General features: G+C 33.5%; 1 protein-coding gene across 4 annotated transcripts in view; it reads right to left on the reverse strand.

Moving 5' to 3' along the window:
- LOC127948806 (insulin-like growth factor 2 mRNA-binding protein 2) overlaps positions 1-9,497 on the reverse strand; it is a 35,758-nt gene extending 26,261 nt beyond the window's left edge. For 2 of the 4 annotated variants that reach the window (XM_052545546.1, XM_052545542.1), the window contains exons 1-2: positions 9,225-9,496; positions 8,608-8,650 (exon numbers count right to left, since the gene is read on the reverse strand). The gene's annotated coding sequence lies outside the window, so the exon portion shown is untranslated. Of the gene's footprint in view, positions 1-8,607; positions 8,651-9,224 lie in introns of all 4 variants that reach the window. The other 2 variants (XR_008152194.1, XM_052545544.1) reach the window with 2 other exon arrangements.
- Between the last annotated feature and the right edge of the window lie 3,215 nt (positions 9,498-12,712).

Consider the following 12,712-nt stretch of genomic DNA (forward strand, 5'->3'; position numbering starts at 1 on the left):
AACTTGGCGCGGATGTTCCAGTGATCATGAAGACTGACGGGACAAAACAGTTTTAGAAAGTGTGAGAGTTCTAGATCGTCATTGTTACAGGCATCACAGATTTGCTCCAAACAGCTACTCATTCATTACAAGTCTATACCAAGATTCCTCCTTAGATATGAAAAAAAAAAAAATGCAAAAATTGTGCCATCAACGCTCTGCGTTCCAGACACTTGCTTTGTCAAACCCCACGTATAGAAGTAATTCATGCATGGTGTATTCCCTCACCAGGACACAACTGGAGTCTGAGCCAAGCAGCGCTCTACCAGACACGTCATCCTTTAATCTGAGGGGATTGGGATTATTAGACACAGGCGAGGCCTTTATTAAGTGTGGTTACACCCCCTGCCCCCAAACATGCACACATACACATACTCTGCTCACTCCAATCCTCCTGAAGGGGTTAAAAGAGACAATCCAGCATGTACACTATCCATAGACATGGTCAAATTTATAATACTTGTTCATGTTTTATGCAGCAAAAAATTCTATGATGTGTATGTGTGTCAGAGTTGACCGTAATGGAAGCAGTTACAGACTAATTACCAATCCACTGCCGTGTGCTTTAATAATATATGTCAAACAGATCTAACCTGGCCATCAGATCACTGACTATCACGTGATTCACAAGAAGCTGAAGAAGCATTATCTTCATCACAACCTGATCCTCATCCTCTGACCCAGTGTGTGTGTGTGTGTATCCATATCCTGTAGCTCAGCATCTAAAGAGCTGACCTAGTGTGTTTAGAAACATGTTACTATATTTCTTAAAGAGACTTGTTTCTGCAAACATTACTATGGTAATATATTTGATGTTTTATTTAAGTTTCGTTTTGAGGTCAGATGAACAACAACTAATCAGTGATGGTATGTGGGTGTTTTTTTTGTTTGTTTGTTTGTTTGTTTGTTTGTTTTTTTGAAGAAAGATTGATTGGAGGAAGATTTATGAAACATTTTGCTAAATTGGAAAGAGTGACTTGAAGCAAGACTTACGTAAATAGTAAGAGATTCAGACATTTATTCATTTTCAGTATTTATCTGTTTTAATGAGTTAGGTTAGTGAATGATTCCTGATTTTTTTTTTTTTTTTGCAAATTATAAGTCATAAGCTTTTGTTTCAAAATACAAAAATACAATACAATAGAAATATGCGTTTTTCCATGGTACACTGTATTTTTATCACATAAAAAAAAAAAAAAAATTCTGATACAATTTCTTTTCTCATGCCATTGTAGATTCAGAGTGCCAGAGTAAAATGAGTGACTCTTCTAATATGATTGCGTCACAGTCTCATACTGCAACAGAACAGGCTACAAGCAGACACTTCCAGAATATCATACAAATGCACATGCACACAAATACATTTGGTTAGACTGGCTCAATTTACAAAACCACAATTCAGAGATGAGGTAGCTGGGAATGGTGAACTGGTTCTTGTTAAGAAAATACCGAAAATTGTTAGAAATACTAGAATTAATGCTGGAATTCTTCAGTCAATGCAAACAGAAGGCTAAAATACTTGTATACTGTAATAGTTCTTCAGCAGTATTGCAGTGCCACTATACTGCACCTTCAGTTCAGGATAGAAGAAAGAATAATGTCCTGCATACAATAAAAAAAAATAAAAAAACTACAATCTGTGCAGCCTGATTTCTGAACAGTAACTGCAGGACAACCACAAAACGTAATACAGCAATGATGCTTACACTTTATGCACAGTAGCTGTATTATGATTGATAATAAAGGAACAGTTTACCTCAGACAAATTCTGTCATCATTTACTCACCTTTGTGTTGTGCCAAACCTGTATTACCAGTATTCTTCAAAATATCTTCTTTTGTGTTCAACGAAAAAAACGTACACCAGGTTTGGAATGAGGTGAACTATATACCAGGAAACTTCCACTATTTAAAAAAAAATAGATCAATAAATAAATACTCTCCCACGCAGTGAAGCAAAGTTATCCAGCACTGACATCACTGTTCTCACTTCTGGGAGTGGTAAATATAACTAAAGCATAGCTTCCACCTTTCTAATGTCAACTCTGAAATACTGGCAAGCAGTGAACCGTGTTACTCAGTATCCTTGTCACAGGGCAACTGATCAGTGGGTGACTGACCTGCAAGTTCACACCTCCATTCACAGGTGGATTTGAGAAAATAAAACACTGCAAATTGCAATTAGATGAATGCCTTGAAGAGCTAAGATTTAATGTTAATGGCTGCTCTTGACTACTTTATGACGTGCAAGTCATCATTTGTCACTCAACGGTAACTGTGTAATGTATACTCAAGGCTTGTCAGTCAGTGTAAATAATGACTGCTTGTTGTTCGTATGACAAGTGCAGGTAATATACACGATATGCAATATGTATGTGTGAGTTTTTGGTTTGAATTAAAAAAAAACTTCTGTCTCTCACACTCACTCAGATTTTATTGAACACATCCTATTAAACGTTCACCCATTCACAGTGATCAAACATGTTTGTTTGTTCTTTTTTTAACTGGCTGACAGCCAATCTGATTAATCAGTGCTGAATCTGCCATTTTTCGTCTGACAAACAAACCAACCCGAAGGGTAGATTAACATTGTTGAACTTGAACCTCAAAATATTGTGTATTAACATCGTTCCAAGGTTAAAACAGGATACCTTCTGCTGTTCATTCATGTTTAATTCACGCTTGAACTACTAAAGTGGAAAAGATGATCAGTACACGTGCTGCTTTAAGAGACACTACAGTGATACAGTTTAATATTGAGCCACAATACGGTTGAATTTGTTAAATAAAAGGTTAAACTGCTAACTGTTATTCAGAAAAGCCCTCCAGGTCCTGCACATTTTTTGGTTTTCCAGCATCTTCTGCATATCTGAGCCGTTTTTGAAGAGTGACTGTATTATTTTGACATCTATCTTTTCACACTGAGGCTACAAACATTCACACACACACACGCACATACACACACACACGCACGCACAGGAAGAACACAATTCATTAGAGTAAACATTCTGAACAGGATGATGTGTATTTTTTATTTATTTTACATTATTAGTTTTAGTAGTTCTTTTGGATATAGGTTTAAATTCACACTGAACTCATCTTTGCGTGTCTTAAACATGCTACCTAACCTGTTGAACAGTCGACACCCATCAGCAAACAGGGAGTGTTCCTCTCGCTCTGCTTTCACAGCACGTTATTATTTCTGCTTCCCAACCTTTCTCACAGTACTTATAGATCACAATTTTCCCAGTAAATTCCCTCTTTTGTGCGCTGGTCTCAGTGGGCTATTGTGTTGCTCTAGACTCACACACTCCATCCATAACAAAAGCCCAGCCGACCTGCCTATACCTCCACACTCTCCAGCTATGGGGTTACCATGGCAACTCCTGCACCATTCCCAAGTCATCAGCATCGACTCAGCCTTGGAAAAGTATGGGGCAAAAGCATTGAATGTGATCAAGTCACTGCATGTGAGTGTGTGCGTGTTTAAAGAGAAAGACAGATGGATACAGAAACAATGGACTATAACTGCCATGCAAAATATCCAGAAACAGCCATGAGAGGTGTTAATGGATGTGGGCAATGAGAAGAAAAGAGTCAGAGAAAGGATGAATGGAGATGGGTTTTTATCCGCGTAATCTCTTAATACTGTCTGTACTCCCTCTACTGGTGTACTGAGTTCAGATCAGATACTGTACTCAGGCATAGCGTATCAGTCAATGCGGAAACACAAGTTACCTTCAATTGCCATTTGACTTTCAGATTCTGAAATTTTCTAATTACACAGGATAGAAAAAATCAATTTCATAAAATAACTTTCCTGAAAAACCTTTAGTACACAGTATATTGCATATCTTCTGTAATCTGATATATATACAGCGAGAGAGAGATTTTTTTTTTATTTTTTCATATTCCATGTTCAAATGTGAGTATCAAATATCAATGTATTGCACTGCATTATATGATTTTAAAACTACCGTTGTGATCATAAAACTAGAAATTTAAAATCATCTTACTAAGACAATTTTGGGAGATAGATAGATTTGCATTACATGCCATCACAGTTTCATTTTACTTTTGCCAATATGAATAGCATCCGCACAAAACATATTTTTTGCTTCGTTTTTATAATATCATACTATATGAGCAATAAATGCCTTATGTATCAAATATGATGCTCAAAGGGACTTTTTATATATATATACATATATATATATATATATATATATATATATATATATATATATATATATATATATATATATATATATATATATTTTAATTAACAGGATTGTGACAATTGGGTTTTACATACTGTACCAGAATGGAGCTAAACTGCTATTAGTTGACATCAGCAGCAGGGCTAAATACAGATTTGAATGGAATTCACAAGAACTCGATGAGCTTTTGTTCTTTTTTGGAGTGTGGGCGTGGTTATATTTCTGTAGTAATGACCATTTTGCCTACATAATATAAAGGAAATTCCCTTTTCTACTAATGCTGAAAATTAAACAGTGAAGCGTTTCAAACTAGTACAAACTGGTAAATCATCTCAAGAGTCTCACGTCAGGCTTTCATCACATTTTCGATTCACAAAAAAGAAAACGATTCTAGAAAAGCATACAGATTCAGCATCACCACAATGAACCAAGTGCAAAACAGGGAATCTTTGTTCTAGTTTGTACATTACAAAAAATAATTTGAAAATGTAAAAGCAAGTTTCAAACTAAGCAGCAGAGTGAGTCAGTTTAACAGAACGCAGTGAAATCTGCAGGACGGGAAGTGCTGCACGCACACTTTTCACACGGCAACAGAAAGCCGTCAAGAATAAAATATCAATCTTGGGATTCAGAGAATCCTGAGGAGTGCTCACATGAATATCACAGATACTCTGAAAATTGATATTTTTACCCAGCCCTAATTAAGAGAAAAAAGAAACAATTATTATTACAAGTTATTACATGCAAGTAAAAAAAAATGAATATGAAAAAAAATCCATAAATCTGTCGCAATAAGACATGCAACATGTTAATGTTCATGAATCAGTTAATCAGTTTAACAATTAAATCCACACATGTGTTGGTTGCAAAAAAAGTATAAACACTTCTGCCATGATGATACAGTAATACAATAATATATTACAGTTTTACATTTTATATTTTAACATGCTATTAAAAAAAATACATTTTCTTACTCTGTAGGCCTATTTCGGTTCTAATCATGATACCTACAGTACATTCAACATGTGTTCTGTGACAGGATTCCTGTGCATCAGATGACACAGGATGACAGAACCGAAGTCCTGTTCATAGTGTGGCATCTGATCTGCTCGGCTCTGGTTACACACACACACACACACACACACACACAAGCCGGGTTACTTGGCCCACTTCCACTGACTGCAGTAGCACTGTCTTTGTACTACCGTATCTCTCTATGCAGTTTCAATCAAAAGAAATGTAAAAAAAAAGCACTTGAGCACAAACACATATAGAAATCAATGACCCTCCTCAGAAACACCTATTTTTTTTCTGCCACTTTGAAAAGCAGTTATTCTTTATGAAATGAATGATACCATTTTCATTTTACATTTCAGCTTTCAAAAAGTTTAAGAAAGAAGTGTAGAAAGAACTGGCCACAGTTATATTTTAACTTGGTCCAAACAACAATCAAAATGCAAAAGAATTTGATGCACAAATAAACACATCCGTTTAATTACATTATTCAAATCGTATTTTTAAAGAATTAAAGAACTAGAACCTCCAAGAATTTTGAGACCTATAATAAAACTTTTTAAACAATCATAAACAGCTTCACAATAATAATTAGAATACTACCTTAAGATACACATTTCTTTATCAAATTCTTTGCAGGCCACTATATCTTTGTGAAGCTGTAAATTATCATTTAAATTGCATTTTAATTCTCTCTTCCCTTATATCCTTCTGTTCCCTTATCTGTTCCCCTAAATTTAAATTAACAATATTTGTAAACATATCATAAACTTACAAACAAAAATCTTTTCTCTATATTTCAATCTTAAAGTTTCAACACAACTCCACTAAGAAACACAAACACCCTTTTTAGTATTTGTGTTAGATGTGAACATTCAGACAGATAACAGTATGAACAACGAATAAATTACTTCTGAATCAACAGCTGATATAACATCAGACTAAAGGACCTGTTTTGTAAATTTCTTTGTAATGCTGAGCTCAGTTGTTGTATAAATGTTTCCCAATCATTAACGATTGCAATCATTACAAAAAGTGATGACCTGCAATTGTTATCAGCTATTTCTACTTGATTTAACCTGAACTTTTTCATTTTGTTGCTATAAATTAATGTAGCCAATTGAGGTTGATTCAGTGATGATAAATATGATTTTGTCTTGAATAAAACCAGTTAATAGGTTAATTTTAGGTTTACCATGTTTCCCGTGTATTGATCTAGTTTGTTATCTGAATCTGACACCTGATCTGTTTTCCTTTAAGGTCAATTGGAATATTTAAATAATGATTTCTGAGCAGTTATCTTCTTTAAGTAATCACGTCGTAAACAAAGTAAATGTTTTTGAATATTTGAGAACATATAATTATCAAATACATAAACCTGATAATGTTTGAAATAAAAACAAAACTTTTATATAGTTTATTAATAATGTGATAATTATCACTTGAAAAGCTGAGTGGCTCCTAGGTGAATAAACCAATATTGACCACTTTTTTAAAGTTTTGATTTGTTTGATTTTATTCTCAAAGCACTAAGCATTTTTAGGAAATCACAATCATTTGCCAAAAACCACAGTGGTAGATGTTATGCACCGTTTGTGAATAGGTATAATAAGCTTATAAAGTGCCTAATACATAGCAAAAGTAACAAACTAATTCAAAAATGATTTAAAAACAGCTACTGCAACTAAAAGTGGACCACACTATGTACAACAATGCATATACAAATAACTCAACTGTGTACAGTGTGTGCTTTAGTGGGTTTTGATAAGTGGGTTATTTGCTCCACATCCCACCTCAAATGGTGGTTTCTATTAATACACGCTAATGCTTACATGATGTGTTCTTCACTCCTTACGAACATGTGAATCTAATATTTCCTTCTCACACTGATGGAATGCTTTAATCTAGAACTTGTCCAATTTCATGTGAATGTTCTCAAAATGTTTTTTATTTATTTAAATACAATTAGTTACAAAAACTTTTTAATTAGCTTGTCTATTTGAGTTCTGCACTTAAGACTGACACTAAAAACTGAACTACCACAATATTCATTGTGAATTGTGAATATTCATTCATGTTTTTTGAAGACTGTTAAATTTGTGATTTTGTCCCCACCAATCATGAATATGTACACTGAAACAAATAGAAACATCTATATCGGATGTTTTATTTAGTCAAAAAATATTTACCATGAACCAACTCACATGCATTCATTTATAACAACAAAACTCATTTTTGTGGGTTTCTATTTTCTATCAGCAGGTAGGAGTGGCTCTTTAAGACAACTACTGCAAGTCATATCCTTGACAAAAAGCTTTTCTGTAAACAAATAAAATAAGAATTATATATGTCTGTGTAGAAACACATGTGCTGTAAACTAGAGGATGGCTGCATAAGAGCAAAGTAAATCTGATCACGTGGTTGTGCACACATGTAGTTAACTACGTAGTGACCTCTAAATGTTATTCAAACACTTCTGCATGTGTTTGAATATATATAATCTGATTTACATTAGCTGTAACCTAAAAAACAGTTATTTTTTTAATTCACTGTGATACTCTTTTTAAAAGAGTATTGTCCTAAATTACTATATTCCGAGGCCTACACAAAGAAGTTCAAGTCTATATCAGATTTTTCCATAAACTCGTTCTCATATAATAACAGCAGACAGCCATAAATCAACAAAAATACTCCACCTATTACAAATCATAATACGAATGATTAAAATAACAATTAAAACAACTTTAAAAATCTATTGCGACGTAACGTTTAAAGCTAACTTAGCAGATATTAAACTAAACTGAAGAATCCCAAAAAGAAGAAAGTTACAGACATAAACACGTAAATACACACTGACAGAAATGTGGTGACTTTATGCTAATTGTATGCTACAGGAACATAATCCGCACAACGTGGTATTATTATTCATTCGCGTTTGTGTGTGTGTGTGTGTGTGTGTGTGTGTGTGTGTGTTCTGACACAATGGACAAAAGCACTCGACCTAAACAGGAAGTTTGGCTGTGGCATTTTAACAACCTTTTTCAAGCCCTGTGTTATTAAAAGAACACACAGCTTAGCCTGTAGATGTTATGTATGCGGTATTGTAATGCTAATTCTTTAGTGCCGATTATTATTATTTTTAACTAAATTGAAAGGGGGGAAAAATTATTTCTTGTTTGGTCGACTGAGCAAAACAACATTTCCCGTTACATAATAACAACTTTGGATCTAAACAAGTGCGAGGCCCACGCGAGCATTCAAAACAACTCTAAAAGCACAGTGGGACCCGACAAGCAAGAAATTAACCAGTCAAATATGAAAGCAGAAAAATGTACCTTAAGTTTCTGGGAAGCCCTGAACACCTTCCTGTGCAATTCCCTGAGAAATCAGGAGAATAGAAAACTCAACAGTCGTGAAAAAAAGGCCATAAACATACATATAAATATATATTTATTTCCCAACGTCGAAATGTCAGCGTGGTTTACAATATTCCATACACGTCTAGTTCAAATGATACAAATATATGAACGTTTTCTGTTCACAAAAAATGTAAAAACAATTGTTACAAAAGCCACCATCTCCAATAGGCTACTTGATTGTATAATTCTGGAAAACAGGCGCAAAATAAACAAGGGTGCCAGCCTAAACAAAACTGTTCCCTCCCACTTAAACTAACTCATCTGGACGTCTTTACTCTTTACATTAAAGTGGACTTTAAACCGTGGTTGCTTATTAAAGTGACTTACTATTTACAGCCTGTTGATCTGCGACATTAAATTGAATGTATTCTTGTATCAAGGCTGCGTTAACTGAAAGGATCCATGCAATCACACACCCCTCACCCCGAACTATATTATCATCTCTTTTCTTCAACCCCACTGACCCTAATCACAATCCACCTCGTAGAAACATACTCAGATGTTGCACCAACTTGGTAAATGCAAAAACATACCGTTTCGTCTTGTGAAGTCTTTCAAATAAATTCACCAAGATATTACAGAAAATTAATTCTGCGGGAAATCCGCGAAATGCACCACCCGGCGGAAATAGCCAAACTTCATCGTATGATCAAAATAAACCCATTCCTCGTGGATATAGATAACTGAAAAGCTAGAAAAGAACTTGTTCGCTTATATATTCACGTGGTTAATAAGATTTTCGCGTCGTTTCGCGGTAGGAGAGGAGTGGCTGTGTTCCCGATGGTACATGGACTCTGTCCAATCAGAACTATTGTCCTTCTTCACCGTGCTCTACTTCACAGCGCCTCCCCATTTTACGATATTATAGATGAAACTGAAACTCTTAGCTAGAGCAATGGAATTAGCCTTAAGTGTTTTTTATTGAAACTTTTTTAAATGAAACTCTTATTATTATTATTATTATTATTATTATTATTATTATTATTATTATTATTATTATTATTAGAGTATGTGTATTTAAGAAAAAGCCAGCTTGTGACACTACAAAAATATTTATTTATCTGCTGTCAAACAACTGTAACTTAAAATATAATATCAGCACTTAATGACAATGGCTTCCTTTTTTATGCATACAAACTAGTTACATAAATTACATTTTGTGACTGTTTAAGGTTAAAATACAGCGTAAAATTACAGCATGCATTTTGTTCCAAACATTAAATGTTTAAGTGATTCCAAATATTGAATGGAGGTGTGCACTTAAGTTTGCTGATCACTCAGAGTGGGCTAATTTATGGAAGCTATTTATAGCGTGGTTTTCTTTCTTTCTTTCTTTCTTTCTTTCTAATTATTCTAAATACATTACATAACAGGGTAACCATTTTGCATTCTCCATCATTAACATCTTGAGTTGAATGCATGTGTTTTGAGCAGATTTCGCTTAAATTTTGCAACAGAAACTAAACAAACTGTGCATGACTGTACAAACTGTACAGGTCCCAACGGAAAGGTGGAAAACCTGAAGCATTGGTGTGTGGAAACTGCCAAATGTGCTGAAGTTAGACTATGATTTTGTTCATTTCCCTGACCACAAATGGGTTTAGCAGCCATTGAAACACCATAAAGAATATTCATACAGTATTAATTTCTGTATATAAGCGGCTACTCTCATACATTCACAGTGACTTTTAAAGCAAAAGGTTCTTGCACTTTATTAGAATTATATTACAGGAACAGGAACAGGACATGAATGTAATATTCTGGTGTGTGGGTTTAAGAGCACAGTGATTAGCTGTCTGTGTGTATTATATATTAATATCTTGTATAACAGATTGAAGAACTGGTGCTTACATTCACATCATGTAACAGTTAAGGTAGTAGTGCTTTTGTATAATTTTCTGTTTTAATTTGCTGAAGTTGTAAGACAGAAAATGACCTAATCAATAACAATAAATAAATAAATCTGAATACAGTCTTGTATTGTACGATGGAATATGAAATCTTGAACAGTTTTGGAAATATTTTACAGTGCAGGTAGGACTATTTAAATTGACAAATTCAGACTGAAACTTCTCATGAGAGTATAAAATATTCATGAAACAAATATTCATAAAATATTTACATCATCAGCCTGTATTAAAATCTCAGCCTTACAGTACATGCAATGTTCTTGTAATATATGTAACTACGAATTAAATAAATCTGCAAGAGTATCCAGCAAAAAGTCTTGTAATCATCCCATAACAATTGTAAGTTAAATTTGATTACATAGGTTGGTATTCTCTCGAACCTATTGCCCCCTAGTGTTTTTTAACCGTACTGTATGCAGAGTCTATATTTAAGAAATATTTGTACATTCAGAATAATTAATATTTCTCTCTTTTGCTTTACTGAATGGTTGTGCAAACATTTGTATACAATTTATGTTTAAAAATGGTCTACCTAAAATGCATTTGGTATGTTATCACATGATTAACAAATTAAAAATAAGAGATGAGCAAGTTGGACAACAAGGAACTAAAAATAATAATGAATGCTCATCGAGACAGAAGTAGTAATATACTATACTGTAGTAGTAGGTTTTCTTTGAATCTATCAAATTTTACTATTTTCTTTTTTTTTTTTTTTACAAAAGACAGATAAAACATTTAATTAAATGTGAAAGTAAAATGACAGTATTTTCTTGTGTGTGTGTGTGTGTAAACAGCATAAATATATAAAAATTGAACAAATGTTTAATTTATAATTTTGCTTAAAATTGTTTCCATCAATATAATCTTGATATATATTTACAAAAGAAACTAGTCAAGCTGTATGTACAGTGTTTATATAGATTGACAATGTACAGTAGCTATGCTTTTGAATTGCAAATTATTGTAAAGAGCAGTCAATAATTTTTCTCAGTAGAAAAGACTGCCTAATATTACTGAATCATAGAAAAAGAATATACGGCAGTTAAAACTGGCTCCGGAGAGTCTTTTAAAAACCCTGTTATGAAGAAATTTGCAACTAGTTTGAACTATTCCTGTGTCCCAATGTGCATATTATCCTGCATAGCATGTCCCAAAGCATAGTATGTTGAAAAGAGTATGCCAAATAAACCCAGAGGGTCTAGTATTTCTGAGAGATTTTCTAATTTTGTGCACTGAAGCTCAGAACTACAAACATTAATAAAAAGAACTACAAGAAAGGTGGATGTTTGTGAGACTGATGGTTGGTTAGAGAATCCCTAAAAACTGTTTGAATATCTAAGTTGATGAAAAATGTTTATTGTTATATGTGTGAACTTTCATAAAGATATGAAAAGCACAATACCAAAACAGATATTTAAATAAATCATTCAAAAAACATGAGCATAGGACTCACGGCAGGCAACATACTACATGTTTTCTTTCCAATACATTAAGAAGAATTGTTAGGATACAATTCATGAAATATAATGTTAAAATACAATTTTGTCAGTTAATTGTGCAACAGTTTTATGACATGGTATTGTGTCCAAATGCTTATTTTTTCTAAACACTCAAAAGTATAAACTTTTTCTTCTCCAAAAGAGTGCATGCTTGTAGAATTATAGGCTAATAATAGGCTATGAGCAGGTTATCTGTGATGCAGCATATGCACATCCAAACTTAATACAAGGGTGAACAGGTGGTTCCTTAAACTTCACCGAACTTTGTCTTCCACAAGAATGATATCTGACAAACATATGCCCTCCTGACAGGAATCTTTAAGGTTCTGATAGTGAAGTGATACTATAAGGCCAGCAGGTGGTGCCAATGCTTTAACTTCCTGAACAGTTCACACTTGAAGAAAATGTCATCAGTGTTTGACTGGCTGGTTCCACGATGTTTGAAGTTTGCCTCTTCGGTATTTGTTGATTATTTTCCCACGTTTCTATATTGAAAATCAATAATAAGCATATCATAATTTTTAAAGGCTTTTATTGGCAAAAAAAAAAAAAAAAAAAAAAAAAAAAATATATATATATATATATATATATATATATATATATATATAT

This window comes from Carassius gibelio, chromosome B1 (assembly GCF_023724105.1).
Source record: "Carassius gibelio isolate Cgi1373 ecotype wild population from Czech Republic chromosome B1, carGib1.2-hapl.c, whole genome shotgun sequence".
Taxonomy (NCBI): domain Eukaryota; kingdom Metazoa; phylum Chordata; class Actinopteri; order Cypriniformes; family Cyprinidae; genus Carassius; species Carassius gibelio.